Here is a 7,449-nt window from a genome sequence, read left to right on the forward strand (position 1 = left end):
CTATCTATCATCTATCTATCCATCCATCCATTTGTATCAATCTATCAATGCACCATCCATTATATCTATCATCTATTATCCATCCACCTATCTATTCATCCATCAGCTATCTATCCATCCACCCATCATATTTATCCATCATCTCTCTATTCATCTATCTCTCCTTATGGCACATTCCTCAGCACACAAGTTTGCATTTTGCAGCCACAACATGTTTGTTCTAGTCCACTAGACGGTGGACAGGGTGACAACCAGGCAGGGTGGTCAGCGCCCATTAAAATTTCCTGTCGCTTTCAAATCACAAAGATCTGTGTTACCTACACAATCTCATCTAACCCCCATTTTATGGATGAGGAAATCGAGTCCTTTGACTGCCAAGAGTCTTTCTGGAGGCCATTTCCAGCACTCCTTCACTTGTCTGTTCCAGCCACTAGCTGTGTACAATGGTGGGCGGTACACCTAATAAAATTAAATTTCTAAAGAGCCTATAATCCCTTTCCATTGGTCCTTCTACGTCAGAGCGAGAGCAGTGGCTTTTTTTGTTTGTAATGATGGTTTGCAAAGGTTGGCTGACACAGTGTCAGGACCTGGGGATCTTTGGTCGGGAGTGATTGACTGTGCCCCAGGACAGGAACACAGTTCCGATTCTCCCGGGCTGTCCATCAGAGGACAGCCCTGCTGACAGAACTCCATAAATGCAGGGGAAAGAAGACGACTTGGACACATACCATTTCCCATGTTGTCTAGAACAAGCTCTCCACTCCTGTCTTTGTAATAGGAGAAGGGCCACTTTTGGGGCCACACTGATGAGGTGAGGCTGAAGGAGATGTGGACGCTGAGAACACCAACCCCAGAATGCAGTCTGAACTGTGATGATGCCTCACCAAGGGAACTTGTCCGCCATATTTGGCCCTACAGGCTCATGAGGAAGGGGAAACTCTCTTCCCGATAAGTCATTAACAAGATATATATTGATACTTTGAGTGTCCAGGAGAGTCACTTGCAGGGAGGCAAGAAGTACCTGTCTGCAGCCTGGTCTTCAACTTATGGAAGAAAGAACAACCCCATGACAGAGATAAACCCAAAGAATCTGAAACTGGCTTGGGGCGCCTGGGTGGCTCAGTCGGTTAAGCGTCCGACTTCAGCTCAGGTCACGATCTCACGGTCCGTGAGTTCGAGCCCCGCGTCGGGCTCTGGGCTGATGATGGCCCAGAGCCTGGAGCCTGCTTCCGATTCTGTGTCTCCCTCTCTCTCTGCCCCTCCCCCGTTCATGCTCTGTCTCTCTCTGTCTCAAAAATAAATAAACGTTAAAAAAAAAAAATTTTAAAAAGAATCTGAAACTGGCTATTCATTGGTCTTAAGGTGCTGAATGGACTTAAGGTGCTGAAAGGACTTCCAGCAGAGAAGAGCATGCAGGTATAAAGGTTGGGTGTCCATTGGGCTCAAACCAACTCAGTAAGCTGTCACCTGGTGACCACTTCCTGCCCCCAGGCTTTGCCCTTCCCACTCACACCCTTCTCCTCCTATGATATTCCTCGCCCATTTGACTCCTTCTAGAACGAATAGTGCTCCCACCCAATGTGTCTTCCAGAAGGAGCCCCTGGCTTCCCTCTGGGTCTGGAATTTCTCTCTGGTCTGAGCTCATTGGATTGCAGGATGGTCTACTGTCTGAAAAATATCGCGGTGCATCTCACCTTCAGTGAAACGGTCAAATCATGGGTCTGGTTCTCCACAGACCACAGCAGTTTGAGTACAGAGACGGTTTTATTCTTACACATTCCCCATTGTGCCATTGGATCCTGGACCCAGAGCAGGCTCCAGATAACAGTCTGTGTAATGATGCTGGACCAAGAGAATTCTTGCACAGAGTGGAGGCATGGCTGTTAGCTCCCATGAGGAAGGCTCTTGTCCTCTCATATACCCAGAGGTCTACAGTTATTAGACACCAAAGGTTTAAAGGCTTCCATTGTATGCACCACTTGTATGAATGACTGGCCTCCACTCTGTCTTCTGAGTGTTAAATTCAGGTCTCCTTTGATGTAACCCAAAGCTCATTTGTTCCATGTTTCTGAATAGAAGAAGAAATAGGAGGAGGGGAGGGGGAGGAGGAGGAGGAGGAGGAAGAGGAGGAAGAGGAGGAGAGAAAGAAGAAGAAGAAGAAGAAGAAGAAGAAGAAGAAAGGAGAAAGGGGGAAGGCAAAGGAGAAGGAGAAGGAGGAGAAGAAGAAGAAGAAGAAGATTTCCTTAGTAGTATTTCAAAATGGTGGCAAGACCAATTGGGAAGGAAAACATATGTATCCCACATCTGAAAAGATATGAGTAACAAAACAGCAGAAAGAGATGCAAAAAGGAGGTTTTCCTGGTCATTGGGGTGGGGTCACCTTCCTGATGGAAGGTGCGGTGATCACACCCAATCATATTAATGGGCACAGTGCAGGGCTGGCTGTCACAGTGGGGGAACTCTAGCAAGTGGTGGGGACATTAGCGAACTCCCTCTGAGCATCTTCCGACTGGGAGGGGCTCTCAAGTATGGGGACACTGACATCCAGCTGCATGGAGGCTCTCAGCTCCAAAAGGACAATTATTGGTAAGATGGATTTCATCACTGTGCATTAGTATACCCAAAGTATGACAAGTTACAAGGCTACCGTAAAACCTAAAGTGGTCGAGGTGCCTGAGTGGCTCAGTCAGTTAAGCATCCGACTTCAGCTCAGGTCATGATCTCACGGTTTGTGAGTTGGGCCCCATGTCGGGCTCTGTGCTGACAGCTCAGAGCCTGGAGCCTGCTTCGCATTCTGTCTCTCCCTCTCTCTTTCTCCCCCTCTCCTGCTCACACTATGTCTCTCTCTCTCTCTCTCTCTCTCTCTCTCTCTCAAAAGTAAATAAACATTAAAAAAATTTTTAAAAAGAAAACAAAAAACCTAAAGCAGTCATTTTTCAGAAATACTCATATGTGTATGTGTATAAAGTAGCTTTTTAATTTTATTTTTCTATTTCTTTAATTTTTTAAATTTATTTTTGAGAGAGAGAGAAAGAATGAGCAGGGGAGGGGCAGAGAGAGGGAGACACAGAATTTGAAGCAGGCTCCAGGCTCTGAGCTGTCACCACAGAGCCCGAGGTAGGGCTTGAACCCATGAACCGAGAGATCATGACCTGAGCTAGTCGGATGCTTAACCCACTGAGACACCCAGGCACCCCTAAAGTAGTCTTTTTAAATGTAGGGAAAGAAACAGATTTTGAAAATCTTTGGGTGTCCTGTCAATCAAACCAATTTTATGCGGTGGGGAGGCAAGTCTCCAAGTCAGTTGTTAAAATCTGAACTTTCAAAGGCTAAATTAGTGTTAGGCAGCAAATATCTAAAGAACAAAACACCCCAGCCGATAACAAGCATGGTGGAGGATGTGGAAGAATCAGAAGGCTCTGACGTTGCTGGTGGAATGTCCAATGACGCAGCCATTTTGGAGGACAGCGTAGGTGTTTCTCAACCGTAGTCACCACGGGGCCTGCCAACTTTACTCCTAGGTCAATCCCCAACAAAAACTGAAGATCCGCACAAAAACTTGCACATGGATGTACATGTATTCCAGTATTATTCATTGGGGGAGATAGAAATCACTCAAATGTTCATCAACGGATGAATGGAAAAATGAAAGGTCCACAATGGAATATTATTCAACTATATGCATGAAGAATGTGCTATTTACACGCTACACTATGGCTTAATGATGAAAACATTATGGGAAATGAAGGCACTTGTTGTGTTGAGCACTGGGTGTTATGGGTCAGTGACGAATCACTACATTCTATTCCTGAAACCAATATTACACTACATGTTGACTAGAATTTAAATAACAATTTGGAAAAAAAGAAGAAAACAAAACAATAAAGAGTATCTAGAAACAAAAAACAAACAAACAAACACAAACACACAAACAAAAATATTATGGGAGTGGTTACCAATGGGCATAGGGTTTCTTTGAAGGATGATAAAAATATTTTGAAATTTCTACAAATACTCTGAGTGATCAAAACACTCTGAACTTGACCGTGTTGGTAAATACATACCAGTGAATGTACCAAAAGCCATCAAAACACACAGCTTAAAAGTACAGGCTTCATGGTGCGTGAATTGTAAACGTGTTTCATGGTACGTCAATTGCAAATCAATAAAATTGTTTTTAAAGTACATTATGAGGCAGGGCATTCTTTGAGGAAAAAAAAAGATGAAGTGTGTTTACAATGGCTGCAAATATGGTAACTAATATATACTTCATTAATTTCCTAATGAAATAAGGTAGAACTACAGATGCTTTTTCCAGATCTGAACGAAACAAAATCTCCAATGTTGCCAATCAGGTTTTTTTTTCCCCCTCCTTGTTCTGCCTTGCACAGACGTCTGTGGTGGATAAGGCTGAACGGAATGATTAATGAATCAAACCGATACGGATTGGGAAGAAAATGTTGTCTCTGGGTGTCCCATACTGGACGGCTAATGTGATTTGGACACCACCCCATTTGCCGTTCAATTCTCCTTATAATTACAGAAGCCAATAAAAGGCAAATTGATTGATAAATAAATTTCAGTAATTAAATAAAAGGAGACGTTAAAAGGTCAATAGACAGGACTCATTGGTCTTCATTACGCTGGTAGCCAATAAATCTCGCCATAATCAGAGGGCAATATAGACACCTTGAATAGTCCGATGGTACAGTAAGGAACATCTTTGGGTGGGTTTTCAAAAGGCGTGTGTCTTCCCTGCCTCACATCCTCACATGTTATGCAGAAGAAAGCACAAATGTCTGTTCTCTTTGGAGTGAAACTCTTTAGACATTTAATGGTCGCCATTTCTAAAGGAGGGAACAGAAATTTAAAAGGAAACAGCCAAACCAGACAGCAGCACAAAGAACTTGGCAGATATATCTGGGATGTTCTGTAGAAAAACTTGCCTCAACGGTTCAATGGGATGATGGCCAAGAAAAAAAAAAGCGGGGGGGGGGGTGGGGAGGGAGAATGTAACACACTATACAATTTTCTGCACATAAAGATCGCGTGTCATCTGAGATCCTGTCTGGGATTCTGAGAAACAATTGTAAACATTGTGGGGATCACTTGGGGGGGAATTTGAATATGTCCCCGATCATGTGACGACTGAGTAGAGCTTACCGTAAACGGGAAAGGTGGATGTTATTGAATACAAACGAGAGCATAAAGCAGAATGGGCAGAATGATCCCCTCTTGTTAAAAAAGACACTTGTATGTAATGAAAATATCTGGAGAGGTCCACATTAAGGTGTTACTAGTAATCCCTGGGTGGTATGGAAACCATATTATTTCTATGTCTTTACTGTATTTAAAAAAATTTCCATAATGCACGTGCCTTGCTTTTATAGGAAAGGTAATTTAACTTTTTGAAAAGGTCAGAGAACCCCATACTGACAGCAGGTGCCACGGGCTCCACACAGGTAACAGCTCGGGAGCAAGAGAAATTTCCAGATGTACGTCGCATTCTCCTTTTGGTACTTTTATTTATTTATTTATTTATTTATTTATTTATTTATTTATGTACTTACTTACTTATTTACTTATTTTTTAACAAATTTAATGTGTAAACACCTTCATACTTATTTATTTTTCATTTACTGTCAGGTTAGGTAACATACAGTGTCTACGATGTGCTCTTGGCTTTGGGTTTTGATTCCCAAGACTCATCACTTACACACAACACCCAGTGTGCATTCCCACAAGTGCCCTGCTCAATGCCCATCACCCATTTCCCCTCTCTCCTGCCCCCCCATCCACCCTCAGTTTGTTCTCCGCATTGAGGACTCTCTTATGGTTTCCCTCCCTCTCTGTTTGAAACTACTTTTCTCCCCTTCCCTTCCCCCAAGGTCCTCCGTTAAGTCAGAGGAAGACAGATAACTACACGTTTCCTTTTGGTGCTTTTAAAAAATGCACTTTCCAAACAAACAAACAAACAAACAAAAATGTGCTTTCCTGCTATGAGAACTCAGACTCTATTTCCATTATTTCCACTGACCCTGAATTTAACTCTACCAGCACTTGAAAACACTGCATTTCCACTGGCAATATACACTGACCCTTGAACAACGTGGGTTGAAACAGCACAGGTCCACCTATACATGGGTTTTTTTTTTTTCTATGAGTACAACACAGTCCTGGAAACTTATTGTCTCTTCTTCATGATTTTTTAAATGACTTTTTTCCACTACTTTTCTTTACTATAAGGATTCAGTGTGTAATACAGAGAGTGTGTGTGAATCAACTGTTTTTAAAAAATGCTCCATAGGGGCACCTGGGTGACTCAATGGGTTAAGTGTCTGACTTTGGCTTAGGTCATGATCTCATGGTCCGTGGGTTCGAGCCCCGCGTCGGGCTCTGTGCCTACAGCTCGGAGCCTGGAACCTGCTGCGGATTCTGTGTCTCCCTCTCTCTCTGCCCCTCCCCTCCTCACGCTCTGTCTCTCAAAAATAAATAAATGTTAAAAAAAATTAAAAATGCCCTAGATATCATGCTTGGTACATTAGTTTGTCCCTAAAAGCCGTTATACTATAAAATTCCAGCCCCATGAGGTCTGTTGGGGGAGTTGGTAAGTCTTTATAATTATTGTTCTAATTATTATAATCATTTATATAGTTTATTATTACTACTATTATGACATGTTATTATAACCCCTAACAAAAATTTAGCAAACATTTGAAGAACATATTACACTTAATCCCAAAGACCAAACTATGTAGGCATTATCATGATTTCCATTTTCTGCACAAGGGGAAACAGACGTGAAGCATTTAACTAAATCACTCAGAGACACGTATTCCATAATTTACGGTCCTAGCATTTGAACCTAGGGAATCTGACCTCCATGGGCCTATGGCCTTGACTTATGCGGATCATTTTTATCACGTGTTTTGTGTGTTTTCACAATTTGGAAGGCTACGCTTTTCTTTCTCTTTCAAACTATCACCTCATTTCTGATAGTCTCAGAAATACCGTGCGCCTTGAACAGCCACCTTGATCCCACTCCAAGCACCGCCCGCTATGGAAGAATAACTCACGATGGATGAGTCTGTCGACGCGGCAAACTTCCTTGTGTTATTTTAAGAAACTCCCACAGCCACCCCATCCTTCAGTCACTGCCACCTTGATCAGTCAGCAGCCATGACATCTGGGCAAGACCCTCCACTTGCAAAAAGAGTCCGCTAAAACCTCAAAGGAGAGCACTTTTTCGCACTAACATATTTAAAGTAAGACACAGTAGTACTGCATTGTTGACGGACTTCAGTGTAGTGAAAACATAACTTTTATAGGCGAAATGATTCCCGTGTCTCGCTTTAGCACAGTGGTCTGGAGCTCACCCCACAAAATGTTCAAGCTTTGCCTATATGGCTGTAAGGATGGCCCAGAAACACCTCCACAGTCCCCAAGACC

The sequence above is a fragment of the Prionailurus viverrinus genome, unplaced genomic scaffold, assembly GCF_022837055.1.
Source record: "Prionailurus viverrinus isolate Anna unplaced genomic scaffold, UM_Priviv_1.0 scaffold_48, whole genome shotgun sequence".
NCBI classification, from domain to species: Eukaryota; Metazoa; Chordata; class Mammalia; order Carnivora; family Felidae; genus Prionailurus; species Prionailurus viverrinus.